Below are 14,649 nucleotides of genomic sequence, written 5' to 3'. Positions count from 1 at the left end.
CCCACCCCCCCCCCCCCCCACCCCCCCCCCCCCCCACCCCCCCCCCCCCCCACCCCCCCCCCCCCCCACCCCCCCCCCCCCCCACCCCCCCCCCCCCCCACCCCCCCCCCCCCCCACCCCCCCCCCCCCCCACCCCCCCCCCCCCCCACCCCCCCCCCCCCCCACCCCCCCCCCCCCCCACCCCCCCCCCCCCCCACCCCCCCCCCCCCCCACCCCCCCCCCCCCCCACCCCCCCCCCCCCCCACCCCCCCCCCCCCCCACCCCCCCCCCCCCCCACCCCCCCCCCCCCCCACCCCCCCCCCCCCCCACCCCCCCCCCCCCCCACCCCCCCCCCCCCCCACCCCCCCCCCCCCCCACCCCCCCCCCCCCCCACCCCCCCCCCCCCCCACCCCCCCCCCCCCCCACCCCCCCCCCCCCCCACCCCCCCCCCCCCCCACCCCCCCCCCCCCCCACCCCCCCCCCCCCCCACCCCCCCCCCCCCCCACCCCCCCCCCCCCCCACCCCCCCCCCCCCCCACCCCCCCCCCCCCCCACCCCCCCCCCCCCCCACCCCCCCCCCCCCCCACCCCCCCCCCCCCCCACCCCCCCCCCCCCCCACCCCCCCCCCCCCCCACCCCCCCCCCCCCCCACCCCCCCCCCCCCCCACCCCCCCCCCCCCCCACCCCCCCCCCCCCCCACCCCCCCCCCCCCCCACCCCCCCCCCCCCCCACCCCCCCCCCCCCCCACCCCCCCCCCCCCCCACCCCCCCCCCCCCCCACCCCCCCCCCCCCCCACCCCCCCCCCCCCCCACCCCCCCCCCCCCCCACCCCCCCCCCCCCCCACCCCCCCCCCCCCCCACCCCCCCCCCCCCCCACCCCCCCCCCCCCCCACCCCCCCCCCCCCCCACCCCCCCCCCCCCCCACCCCCCCCCCCCCCCACCCCCCCCCCCCCCCACCCCCCCCCCCCCCCACCCCCCCCCCCCCCCACCCCCCCCCCCCCCCACCCCCCCCCCCCCCCACCCCCCCCCCCCCCCACCCCCCCCCCCCCCCACCCCCCCCCCCCCCCACCCCCCCCCCCCCCCACCCCCCCCCCCCCCCACCCCCCCCCCCCCCCACCCCCCCCCCCCCCCACCCCCCCCCCCCCCCACCCCCCCCCCCCCCCACCCCCCCCCCCCCCCACCCCCCCCCCCCCCCACCCCCCCCCCCCCCCACCCCCCCCCCCCCCCACCCCCCCCCCCCCCCACCCCCCCCCCCCCCCACCCCCCCCCCCCCCCACCCCCCCCCCCCCCCACCCCCCCCCCCCCCCACCCCCCCCCCCCCCCACCCCCCCCCCCCCCCACCCCCCCCCCCCCCCACCCCCCCCCCCCCCCACCCCCCCCCCCCCCCACCCCCCCCCCCCCCCACCCCCCCCCCCCCCCACCCCCCCCCCCCCCCACCCCCCCCCCCCCCCACCCCCCCCCCCCCCCACCCCCCCCCCCCCCCACCCCCCCCCCCCCCCACCCCCCCCCCCCCCCACCCCCCCCCCCCCCCACCCCCCCCCCCCCCCACCCCCCCCCCCCCCCACCCCCCCCCCCCCCCACCCCCCCCCCCCCCCACCCCCCCCCCCCCCCACCCCCCCCCCCCCCCACCCCCCCCCCCCCCCACCCCCCCCCCCCCCCACCCCCCCCCCCCCCCACCCCCCCCCCCCCCCACCCCCCCCCCCCCCCACCCCCCCCCCCCCCCACCCCCCCCCCCCCCCACCCCCCCCCCCCCCCACCCCCCCCCCCCCCCACCCCCCCCCCCCCCCACCCCCCCCCCCCCCCACCCCCCCCCCCCCCCACCCCCCCCCCCCCCCACCCCCCCCCCCCCCCACCCCCCCCCCCCCCCACCCCCCCCCCCCCCCACCCCCCCCCCCCCCCACCCCCCCCCCCCCCCACCCCCCCCCCCCCCCACCCCCCCCCCCCCCCACCCCCCCCCCCCCCCACCCCCCCCCCCCCCCACCCCCCCCCCCCCCCACCCCCCCCCCCCCCCACCCCCCCCCCCCCCCACCCCCCCCCCCCCCCACCCCCCCCCCCCCCCACCCCCCCCCCCCCCCACCCCCCCCCCCCCCCACCCCCCCCCCCCCCCACCCCCCCCCCCCCCCACCCCCCCCCCCCCCCACCCCCCCCCCCCCCCACCCCCCCCCCCCCCCACCCCCCCCCCCCCCCACCCCCCCCCCCCCCCACCCCCCCCCCCCCCCACCCCCCCCCCCCCCCACCCCCCCCCCCCCCCACCCCCCCCCCCCCCCACCCCCCCCCCCCCCCACCCCCCCCCCCCCCCACCCCCCCCCCCCCCCACCCCCCCCCCCCCCCACCCCCCCCCCCCCCCACCCCCCCCCCCCCCCACCCCCCCCCCCCCCCACCCCCCCCCCCCCCCACCCCCCCCCCCCCCCACCCCCCCCCCCCCCCACCCCCCCCCCCCCCCACCCCCCCCCCCCCCCACCCCCCCCCCCCCCCACCCCCCCCCCCCCCCACCCCCCCCCCCCCCCACCCCCCCCCCCCCCCACCCCCCCCCCCCCCCACCCCCCCCCCCCCCCACCCCCCCCCCCCCCCACCCCCCCCCCCCCCCACCCCCCCCCCCCCCCACCCCCCCCCCCCCCCACCCCCCCCCCCCCCCACCCCCCCCCCCCCCCACCCCCCCCCCCCCCCACCCCCCCCCCCCCCCACCCCCCCCCCCCCCCACCCCCCCCCCCCCCCACCCCCCCCCCCCCCCACCCCCCCCCCCCCCCACCCCCCCCCCCCCCCACCCCCCCCCCCCCCCACCCCCCCCCCCCCCCACCCCCCCCCCCCCCCACCCCCCCCCCCCCCCACCCCCCCCCCCCCCCACCCCCCCCCCCCCCCACCCCCCCCCCCCCCCACCCCCCCCCCCCCCCACCCCCCCCCCCCCCCACCCCCCCCCCCCCCCACCCCCCCCCCCCCCCACCCCCCCCCCCCCCCACCCCCCCCCCCCCCCACCCCCCCCCCCCCCCACCCCCCCCCCCCCCCACCCCCCCCCCCCCCCACCCCCCCCCCCCCCCACCCCCCCCCCCCCCCACCCCCCCCCCCCCCCACCCCCCCCCCCCCCCACCCCCCCCCCCCCCCACCCCCCCCCCCCCCCACCCCCCCCCCCCCCCACCCCCCCCCCCCCCCACCCCCCCCCCCCCCCACCCCCCCCCCCCCCCACCCCCCCCCCCCCCCACCCCCCCCCCCCCCCACCCCCCCCCCCCCCCACCCCCCCCCCCCCCCACCCCCCCCCCCCCCCACCCCCCCCCCCCCCCACCCCCCCCCCCCCCCACCCCCCCCCCCCCCCACCCCCCCCCCCCCCCACCCCCCCCCCCCCCCACCCCCCCCCCCCCCCACCCCCCCCCCCCCCCACCCCCCCCCCCCCCCACCCCCCCCCCCCCCCACCCCCCCCCCCCCCCACCCCCCCCCCCCCCCACCCCCCCCCCCCCCCACCCCCCCCCCCCCCCACCCCCCCCCCCCCCCACCCCCCCCCCCCCCCACCCCCCCCCCCCCCCACCCCCCCCCCCCCCCACCCCCCCCCCCCCCCACCCCCCCCCCCCCCCACCCCCCCCCCCCCCCACCCCCCCCCCCCCCCACCCCCCCCCCCCCCCACCCCCCCCCCCCCCCACCCCCCCCCCCCCCCACCCCCCCCCCCCCCCACCCCCCCCCCCCCCCACCCCCCCCCCCCCCCACCCCCCCCCCCCCCCACCCCCCCCCCCCCCCACCCCCCCCCCCCCCCACCCCCCCCCCCCCCCACCCCCCCCCCCCCCCACCCCCCCCCCCCCCCACCCCCCCCCCCCCCCACCCCCCCCCCCCCCCACCCCCCCCCCCCCCCACCCCCCCCCCCCCCCACCCCCCCCCCCCCCCACCCCCCCCCCCCCCCACCCCCCCCCCCCCCCACCCCCCCCCCCCCCCACCCCCCCCCCCCCCCACCCCCCCCCCCCCCCACCCCCCCCCCCCCCCACCCCCCCCCCCCCCCACCCCCCCCCCCCCCCACCCCCCCCCCCCCCCACCCCCCCCCCCCCCCACCCCCCCCCCCCCCCACCCCCCCCCCCCCCCACCCCCCCCCCCCCCCACCCCCCCCCCCCCCCACCCCCCCCCCCCCCCACCCCCCCCCCCCCCCACCCCCCCCCCCCCCCACCCCCCCCCCCCCCCACCCCCCCCCCCCCCCACCCCCCCCCCCCCCCACCCCCCCCCCCCCCCACCCCCCCCCCCCCCCACCCCCCCCCCCCCCCACCCCCCCCCCCCCCCACCCCCCCCCCCCCCCACCCCCCCCCCCCCCCACCCCCCCCCCCCCCCACCCCCCCCCCCCCCCACCCCCCCCCCCCCCCACCCCCCCCCCCCCCCACCCCCCCCCCCCCCCACCCCCCCCCCCCCCCACCCCCCCCCCCCCCCACCCCCCCCCCCCCCCACCCCCCCCCCCCCCCACCCCCCCCCCCCCCCACCCCCCCCCCCCCCCACCCCCCCCCCCCCCCACCCCCCCCCCCCCCCACCCCCCCCCCCCCCCACCCCCCCCCCCCCCCACCCCCCCCCCCCCCCACCCCCCCCCCCCCCCACCCCCCCCCCCCCCCACCCCCCCCCCCCCCCACCCCCCCCCCCCCCCACCCCCCCCCCCCCCCACCCCCCCCCCCCCCCACCCCCCCCCCCCCCCACCCCCCCCCCCCCCCACCCCCCCCCCCCCCCACCCCCCCCCCCCCCCACCCCCCCCCCCCCCCACCCCCCCCCCCCCCCACCCCCCCCCCCCCCCACCCCCCCCCCCCCCCACCCCCCCCCCCCCCCACCCCCCCCCCCCCCCACCCCCCCCCCCCCCCACCCCCCCCCCCCCCCACCCCCCCCCCCCCCCACCCCCCCCCCCCCCCACCCCCCCCCCCCCCCACCCCCCCCCCCCCCCACCCCCCCCCCCCCCCACCCCCCCCCCCCCCCACCCCCCCCCCCCCCCACCCCCCCCCCCCCCCACCCCCCCCCCCCCCCACCCCCCCCCCCCCCCACCCCCCCCCCCCCCCACCCCCCCCCCCCCCCACCCCCCCCCCCCCCCACCCCCCCCCCCCCCCACCCCCCCCCCCCCCCACCCCCCCCCCCCCCCACCCCCCCCCCCCCCCACCCCCCCCCCCCCCCACCCCCCCCCCCCCCCACCCCCCCCCCCCCCCACCCCCCCCCCCCCCCACCCCCCCCCCCCCCCACCCCCCCCCCCCCCCACCCCCCCCCCCCCCCACCCCCCCCCCCCCCCACCCCCCCCCCCCCCCACCCCCCCCCCCCCCCACCCCCCCCCCCCCCCACCCCCCCCCCCCCCCACCCCCCCCCCCCCCCACCCCCCCCCCCCCCCACCCCCCCCCCCCCCCACCCCCCCCCCCCCCCACCCCCCCCCCCCCCCACCCCCCCCCCCCCCCACCCCCCCCCCCCCCCACCCCCCCCCCCCCCCACCCCCCCCCCCCCCCACCCCCCCCCCCCCCCACCCCCCCCCCCCCCCACCCCCCCCCCCCCCCACCCCCCCCCCCCCCCACCCCCCCCCCCCCCCACCCCCCCCCCCCCCCACCCCCCCCCCCCCCCACCCCCCCCCCCCCCCACCCCCCCCCCCCCCCACCCCCCCCCCCCCCCACCCCCCCCCCCCCCCACCCCCCCCCCCCCCCACCCCCCCCCCCCCCCACCCCCCCCCCCCCCCACCCCCCCCCCCCCCCACCCCCCCCCCCCCCCACCCCCCCCCCCCCCCACCCCCCCCCCCCCCCACCCCCCCCCCCCCCCACCCCCCCCCCCCCCCACCCCCCCCCCCCCCCACCCCCCCCCCCCCCCACCCCCCCCCCCCCCCACCCCCCCCCCCCCCCACCCCCCCCCCCCCCCACCCCCCCCCCCCCCCACCCCCCCCCCCCCCCACCCCCCCCCCCCCCCACCCCCCCCCCCCCCCACCCCCCCCCCCCCCCACCCCCCCCCCCCCCCACCCCCCCCCCCCCCCACCCCCCCCCCCCCCCACCCCCCCCCCCCCCCACCCCCCCCCCCCCCCACCCCCCCCCCCCCCCACCCCCCCCCCCCCCCACCCCCCCCCCCCCCCACCCCCCCCCCCCCCCACCCCCCCCCCCCCCCACCCCCCCCCCCCCCCACCCCCCCCCCCCCCCACCCCCCCCCCCCCCCACCCCCCCCCCCCCCCACCCCCCCCCCCCCCCACCCCCCCCCCCCCCCACCCCCCCCCCCCCCCACCCCCCCCCCCCCCCACCCCCCCCCCCCCCCACCCCCCCCCCCCCCCACCCCCCCCCCCCCCCACCCCCCCCCCCCCCCACCCCCCCCCCCCCCCACCCCCCCCCCCCCCCACCCCCCCCCCCCCCCACCCCCCCCCCCCCCCACCCCCCCCCCCCCCCACCCCCCCCCCCCCCCACCCCCCCCCCCCCCCACCCCCCCCCCCCCCCACCCCCCCCCCCCCCCACCCCCCCCCCCCCCCACCCCCCCCCCCCCCCACCCCCCCCCCCCCCCACCCCCCCCCCCCCCCACCCCCCCCCCCCCCCACCCCCCCCCCCCCCCACCCCCCCCCCCCCCCACCCCCCCCCCCCCCCACCCCCCCCCCCCCCCACCCCCCCCCCCCCCCACCCCCCCCCCCCCCCACCCCCCCCCCCCCCCACCCCCCCCCCCCCCCACCCCCCCCCCCCCCCACCCCCCCCCCCCCCCACCCCCCCCCCCCCCCACCCCCCCCCCCCCCCACCCCCCCCCCCCCCCACCCCCCCCCCCCCCCACCCCCCCCCCCCCCCACCCCCCCCCCCCCCCACCCCCCCCCCCCCCCACCCCCCCCCCCCCCCACCCCCCCCCCCCCCCACCCCCCCCCCCCCCCACCCCCCCCCCCCCCCACCCCCCCCCCCCCCCACCCCCCCCCCCCCCCACCCCCCCCCCCCCCCACCCCCCCCCCCCCCCACCCCCCCCCCCCCCCACCCCCCCCCCCCCCCACCCCCCCCCCCCCCCACCCCCCCCCCCCCCCACCCCCCCCCCCCCCCACCCCCCCCCCCCCCCACCCCCCCCCCCCCCCACCCCCCCCCCCCCCCACCCCCCCCCCCCCCCACCCCCCCCCCCCCCCACCCCCCCCCCCCCCCACCCCCCCCCCCCCCCACCCCCCCCCCCCCCCACCCCCCCCCCCCCCCACCCCCCCCCCCCCCCACCCCCCCCCCCCCCCACCCCCCCCCCCCCCCACCCCCCCCCCCCCCCACCCCCCCCCCCCCCCACCCCCCCCCCCCCCCACCCCCCCCCCCCCCCACCCCCCCCCCCCCCCACCCCCCCCCCCCCCCACCCCCCCCCCCCCCCACCCCCCCCCCCCCCCACCCCCCCCCCCCCCCACCCCCCCCCCCCCCCACCCCCCCCCCCCCCCACCCCCCCCCCCCCCCACCCCCCCCCCCCCCCACCCCCCCCCCCCCCCACCCCCCCCCCCCCCCACCCCCCCCCCCCCCCACCCCCCCCCCCCCCCACCCCCCCCCCCCCCCACCCCCCCCCCCCCCCACCCCCCCCCCCCCCCACCCCCCCCCCCCCCCACCCCCCCCCCCCCCCACCCCCCCCCCCCCCCACCCCCCCCCCCCCCCACCCCCCCCCCCCCCCACCCCCCCCCCCCCCCACCCCCCCCCCCCCCCACCCCCCCCCCCCCCCACCCCCCCCCCCCCCCACCCCCCCCCCCCCCCACCCCCCCCCCCCCCCACCCCCCCCCCCCCCCACCCCCCCCCCCCCCCACCCCCCCCCCCCCCCACCCCCCCCCCCCCCCACCCCCCCCCCCCCCCACCCCCCCCCCCCCCCACCCCCCCCCCCCCCCACCCCCCCCCCCCCCCACCCCCCCCCCCCCCCACCCCCCCCCCCCCCCACCCCCCCCCCCCCCCACCCCCCCCCCCCCCCACCCCCCCCCCCCCCCACCCCCCCCCCCCCCCACCCCCCCCCCCCCCCACCCCCCCCCCCCCCCACCCCCCCCCCCCCCCACCCCCCCCCCCCCCCACCCCCCCCCCCCCCCACCCCCCCCCCCCCCCACCCCCCCCCCCCCCCACCCCCCCCCCCCCCCACCCCCCCCCCCCCCCACCCCCCCCCCCCCCCACCCCCCCCCCCCCCCACCCCCCCCCCCCCCCACCCCCCCCCCCCCCCACCCCCCCCCCCCCCCACCCCCCCCCCCCCCCACCCCCCCCCCCCCCCACCCCCCCCCCCCCCCACCCCCCCCCCCCCCCACCCCCCCCCCCCCCCACCCCCCCCCCCCCCCACCCCCCCCCCCCCCCACCCCCCCCCCCCCCCACCCCCCCCCCCCCCCACCCCCCCCCCCCCCCACCCCCCCCCCCCCCCACCCCCCCCCCCCCCCACCCCCCCCCCCCCCCACCCCCCCCCCCCCCCACCCCCCCCCCCCCCCACCCCCCCCCCCCCCCACCCCCCCCCCCCCCCACCCCCCCCCCCCCCCACCCCCCCCCCCCCCCACCCCCCCCCCCCCCCACCCCCCCCCCCCCCCACCCCCCCCCCCCCCCACCCCCCCCCCCCCCCACCCCCCCCCCCCCCCACCCCCCCCCCCCCCCACCCCCCCCCCCCCCCACCCCCCCCCCCCCCCACCCCCCCCCCCCCCCACCCCCCCCCCCCCCCACCCCCCCCCCCCCCCACCCCCCCCCCCCCCCACCCCCCCCCCCCCCCACCCCCCCCCCCCCCCACCCCCCCCCCCCCCCACCCCCCCCCCCCCCCACCCCCCCCCCCCCCCACCCCCCCCCCCCCCCACCCCCCCCCCCCCCCACCCCCCCCCCCCCCCACCCCCCCCCCCCCCCACCCCCCCCCCCCCCCACCCCCCCCCCCCCCCACCCCCCCCCCCCCCCACCCCCCCCCCCCCCCACCCCCCCCCCCCCCCACCCCCCCCCCCCCCCACCCCCCCCCCCCCCCACCCCCCCCCCCCCCCACCCCCCCCCCCCCCCACCCCCCCCCCCCCCCACCCCCCCCCCCCCCCACCCCCCCCCCCCCCCACCCCCCCCCCCCCCCACCCCCCCCCCCCCCCACCCCCCCCCCCCCCCACCCCCCCCCCCCCCCACCCCCCCCCCCCCCCACCCCCCCCCCCCCCCACCCCCCCCCCCCCCCACCCCCCCCCCCCCCCACCCCCCCCCCCCCCCACCCCCCCCCCCCCCCACCCCCCCCCCCCCCCACCCCCCCCCCCCCCCACCCCCCCCCCCCCCCACCCCCCCCCCCCCCCACCCCCCCCCCCCCCCACCCCCCCCCCCCCCCACCCCCCCCCCCCCCCACCCCCCCCCCCCCCCACCCCCCCCCCCCCCCACCCCCCCCCCCCCCCACCCCCCCCCCCCCCCACCCCCCCCCCCCCCCACCCCCCCCCCCCCCCACCCCCCCCCCCCCCCACCCCCCCCCCCCCCCACCCCCCCCCCCCCCCACCCCCCCCCCCCCCCACCCCCCCCCCCCCCCACCCCCCCCCCCCCCCACCCCCCCCCCCCCCCACCCCCCCCCCCCCCCACCCCCCCCCCCCCCCACCCCCCCCCCCCCCCACCCCCCCCCCCCCCCACCCCCCCCCCCCCCCACCCCCCCCCCCCCCCACCCCCCCCCCCCCCCACCCCCCCCCCCCCCCACCCCCCCCCCCCCCCACCCCCCCCCCCCCCCACCCCCCCCCCCCCCCACCCCCCCCCCCCCCCACCCCCCCCCCCCCCCACCCCCCCCCCCCCCCACCCCCCCCCCCCCCCACCCCCCCCCCCCCCCACCCCCCCCCCCCCCCACCCCCCCCCCCCCCCACCCCCCCCCCCCCCCACCCCCCCCCCCCCCCACCCCCCCCCCCCCCCACCCCCCCCCCCCCCCACCCCCCCCCCCCCCCACCCCCCCCCCCCCCCACCCCCCCCCCCCCCCACCCCCCCCCCCCCCCACCCCCCCCCCCCCCCACCCCCCCCCCCCCCCACCCCCCCCCCCCCCCACCCCCCCCCCCCCCCACCCCCCCCCCCCCCCACCCCCCCCCCCCCCCACCCCCCCCCCCCCCCACCCCCCCCCCCCCCCACCCCCCCCCCCCCCCACCCCCCCCCCCCCCCACCCCCCCCCCCCCCCACCCCCCCCCCCCCCCACCCCCCCCCCCCCCCACCCCCCCCCCCCCCCACCCCCCCCCCCCCCCACCCCCCCCCCCCCCCACCCCCCCCCCCCCCCACCCCCCCCCCCCCCCACCCCCCCCCCCCCCCACCCCCCCCCCCCCCCACCCCCCCCCCCCCCCACCCCCCCCCCCCCCCACCCCCCCCCCCCCCCACCCCCCCCCCCCCCCACCCCCCCCCCCCCCCACCCCCCCCCCCCCCCACCCCCCCCCCCCCCCACCCCCCCCCCCCCCCACCCCCCCCCCCCCCCACCCCCCCCCCCCCCCACCCCCCCCCCCCCCCACCCCCCCCCCCCCCCACCCCCCCCCCCCCCCACCCCCCCCCCCCCCCACCCCCCCCCCCCCCCACCCCCCCCCCCCCCCACCCCCCCCCCCCCCCACCCCCCCCCCCCCCCACCCCCCCCCCCCCCCACCCCCCCCCCCCCCCACCCCCCCCCCCCCCCACCCCCCCCCCCCCCCACCCCCCCCCCCCCCCACCCCCCCCCCCCCCCACCCCCCCCCCCCCCCACCCCCCCCCCCCCCCACCCCCCCCCCCCCCCACCCCCCCCCCCCCCCACCCCCCCCCCCCCCCACCCCCCCCCCCCCCCACCCCCCCCCCCCCCCACCCCCCCCCCCCCCCACCCCCCCCCCCCCCCACCCCCCCCCCCCCCCACCCCCCCCCCCCCCCACCCCCCCCCCCCCCCACCCCCCCCCCCCCCCACCCCCCCCCCCCCCCACCCCCCCCCCCCCCCACCCCCCCCCCCCCCCACCCCCCCCCCCCCCCACCCCCCCCCCCCCCCACCCCCCCCCCCCCCCACCCCCCCCCCCCCCCACCCCCCCCCCCCCCCACCCCCCCCCCCCCCCACCCCCCCCCCCCCCCACCCCCCCCCCCCCCCACCCCCCCCCCCCCCCACCCCCCCCCCCCCCCACCCCCCCCCCCCCCCACCCCCCCCCCCCCCCACCCCCCCCCCCCCCCACCCCCCCCCCCCCCCACCCCCCCCCCCCCCCACCCCCCCCCCCCCCCACCCCCCCCCCCCCCCACCCCCCCCCCCCCCCACCCCCCCCCCCCCCCACCCCCCCCCCCCCCCACCCCCCCCCCCCCCCACCCCCCCCCCCCCCCACCCCCCCCCCCCCCCACCCCCCCCCCCCCCCACCCCCCCCCCCCCCCACCCCCCCCCCCCCCCACCCCCCCCCCCCCCCACCCCCCCCCCCCCCCACCCCCCCCCCCCCCCACCCCCCCCCCCCCCCACCCCCCCCCCCCCCCACCCCCCCCCCCCCCCACCCCCCCCCCCCCCCACCCCCCCCCCCCCCCACCCCCCCCCCCCCCCACCCCCCCCCCCCCCCACCCCCCCCCCCCCCCACCCCCCCCCCCCCCCACCCCCCCCCCCCCCCACCCCCCCCCCCCCCCACCCCCCCCCCCCCCCACCCCCCCCCCCCCCCACCCCCCCCCCCCCCCACCCCCCCCCCCCCCCAACCCCCCCCCCCCCCACCCCAAACGGCCTCTGAGTCTGGTTTCGAGGGGGAGCCCGAGGAGGAGGAGGAGGAGGCGTCAGCCCCCGTGCCCAGCTCCTTCGCCTTCCGCCTGCCCTCCCCGTAGCCCTTCACCTCCGCCAAGAGTTCCTGTGTCTTTTCGAGTCTCAGCGCCACGAGTTCCTGGATCCGGCTCAGCTGCTCCGGCTCGGCGGCCGAGAAGTGGTCCCCCAGGCCCTTCCGCAGGACGGCCCGGTGCACCGAGCAGGAATCCCGGCAAGAGAGAATCTCTTCCATGGAGGCGCATTTGTTCTTCTCCGCGTGGGAGAGCTTCTTCGGAACCTGAGGCGTGTACATGGTCCCTTTGTCGAAGGAATTCTTCCGTTGCGAGGACCTGTCGCAAGAGGCGGCCTCCTGTCTCGGGAGGCTGTTTGTCCGGCCCCTCTCCGGCGGCTGGGCGCTCTCGGAATCTGAGCACCTGCGCCCCGTCGTCGTGAGATGGGCGACCGTCTTATCCCGGAAGCTGTCTCCGCAAGTGCCGGGGCCTTCCGGGGAAGGGTCCTCTTCTTGGATCAAGTCAAGGGTCAGCATCCCATCAGACGTTGAGGTAGATGCCTACAAACAGAGACCCACCCCCGAAAAGGAAGAGTTGTTCACACTGCCACGCAACAATCCAGTTTATGCCATCCGGCTGCACCAGAAGGGGAGACAAAAGCAAGGAGCCCTCCGCGCCAGCCTCCCTGGGATCTGTGGCCACCGGCTTCCTCCAGTGGTGGGATCCAAAAGTTCTAGTACAGGTTCCCATGGTGGTGGGATTCAAACAGTGGCGTAGTGCCAATGGGGCTGGGCGGGGCACGGCAGGGGCGTGGCCGGGCATTCCGGGGGCGGGGCATTAATAATTTCTCTGCTACTGTAAAAAACTCTTACTGTAAACAAAAAAGTTCCTAATTTCCAGCTGGTATCTTTCTGTCCATAATTTAAACTCATTATATAGCAAGTCCTATCGTCTACTGCCAACAGAAACAACTACTTCTCCTCTAATTGACTGCCTGTCAAATACTTAATACTTTCAAATACTTAATTTTGTTTCTAGAAATCAAAAGGAGGAGACTTTCCTTAAACAAGGAACTTGACCATATTTCTAAAACATGTTTTTAACAGTGGAATGCACTGCCTTGGAGAGTGGTGGAGTCTCCTTCTTTGGAGGTTTGTAAACAGAGGCTGGATGGCCATCAGTCAGGAATGCTTTGATTGTGTGTCCCTGCATTGCAAGGGGGGTGGGCTTGATGTCCCTTGGGGGGTCTCTTCCAAGTCTATGATTGTTTGATTCTAGGGAAGTTTGGGATTTAAGCTGTCTCTGTTTTATAATTTCTGTATGCCGCTATTGATTTTAAGCGTTGTAATTGTGTTTTAACTGTCGTTGGATATCATGTGTTGTGTTGTACACCGCCTAGAGCCCTCCAGGGATGAGGCGGTGTAGAGGACAAGGATTGAAATGACCAGCATCTGAATCCAGGCGAAGGATGATATCGTGTCTCAACCCAACCAGACCAAGAGAGGTACAGGCTTGTATTGAGCACTGGAGTTGGGGTGCTCAGTACTTTTATACCCTTTTGCCCAGGTAGGGGTGGGGGGGGGGGAGTGAGTTTTAAGTTTCATTTTCCTAAATTCTCTGGAATTTCCCATGCTGGGCTTGCTGGGCTGAGCTAATTAGCAGCTCTTCTATTGTTCTAAGTACTCGGGACAATGGGAGTCAATTGCTCTTAGATTAAATCAGGAAGCACAGAATGGCTTTATGCAGAGTAACTCTGTAGAGACACTGCCCAGGTTATTCAGATTTGGCTGAGACATTTGATTAGGGAGAGACTGATTATAACTCTTCCTCTACATGGTGGCAGCGGTGGACCTAATACAAAATGGCTGCGGTTAGGCTAATACAGATACTTTCTCTATAGGCGGTCTATGAAATACAAATTGATATGGCCTCAGAAGTCTCCCCAAGTAAAAATCAGGCCCAAGGCAGAGAAGGGAATGATCTGACATGGGCTTTGGGCCACAGTCCCAATGAGTCAGAGCCAAATTTGTCACTGGCACATGGATACAAGAAGCATGCCTCTTTATGACAAATTCCAGCCAGCACGTAATTTCTCCCAGTTTGAGTGCTGTTCGGGAGAACTCAGCACGGGATTCGATCTCCTGCTGTACATACCACAGCCATCAAGTGCCCCCGGGTTGGGGGTCGCCTGGAGTGCTGGATCTTTGCCCGGTCGCGCGTCGGATGAGCAAGGTAGCTCTCCTCCTCCACAGTAACCTGAAATGCAACACAAGCCCCTGTCAGCCATCGCAAGGAGCAACTTTGCCCGCGCTCGAGGCGGCAACTGGAGCCCAGCTGAGAGATCTCAGTGAATAATTTATCCCTTCAGTGTTGCCTTTCCGTGGGCAGAGCCTCCCTCCGCTGATCTTCGAGCCCTCTCCCATATTCATTACCTACAACAAGCAGCTGGAATATCTCTGGGGAGGCAGCTCATCGACTGGCGATGCCAGATCGCTCCGAGCGGGCCCCTGGAAAACGCTCTGCTCTGCACAATGGCTGCCTAGCTGAGATGAGCAGGGAGGACAGAAGAGCCGTCCCGATTGCAATCAAGGAGTCGTTTCCTTGGGAAGGCCTTCTGGGGAGCAGGAGAAATGCTCCCTGGGTTTGGCACGACACCCTCCTAGATAGAATGACTGCCCAGCCCTCCCTCTGCCCTGCCCGTTCCTCCCATGGGTTAAGCCCTAATCTTTGCTGACTGAGATCTACAATTGTGCACATTCCACAGCAACCCATATTCAGAGGCGGAGCCGGCGGTCTAAAACCGGACCTGGACAGGGCAGAGTTTGCAGTTCAAGGCTGGATCTAGCTTTAAATTGCAGGCTTCAAGAAGAAGAGTTTGGATTTACATCCCCCCTTTCTCTCCTGTAAGGAGACTCAAAGGGGCTTACAATCTCCTTTCCCTTCCCTCCCCCCCAACAAATATCCTGTGAGGTAGGTGTGGCTGAGAGAGCTCCAGAGAACTGTGACTAGCCCAAGGTCGCCCAGCTGGCATGTGCTAGAGTGCACAAGCTAATCTGGTTCCCCAGATAAGACTCCACAGCTCAAGTGGCAGAGCGGGGAATCAAACCCGGTTCTCCAGAGT

The sequence above is a fragment of the Sphaerodactylus townsendi genome, linkage group LG01 (genome assembly GCF_021028975.2).
Source record: "Sphaerodactylus townsendi isolate TG3544 linkage group LG01, MPM_Stown_v2.3, whole genome shotgun sequence".
NCBI classification, from domain to species: Eukaryota; Metazoa; Chordata; class Lepidosauria; order Squamata; family Sphaerodactylidae; genus Sphaerodactylus; species Sphaerodactylus townsendi.
Note: the sequence above shows the minus strand (reverse complement) of the source record.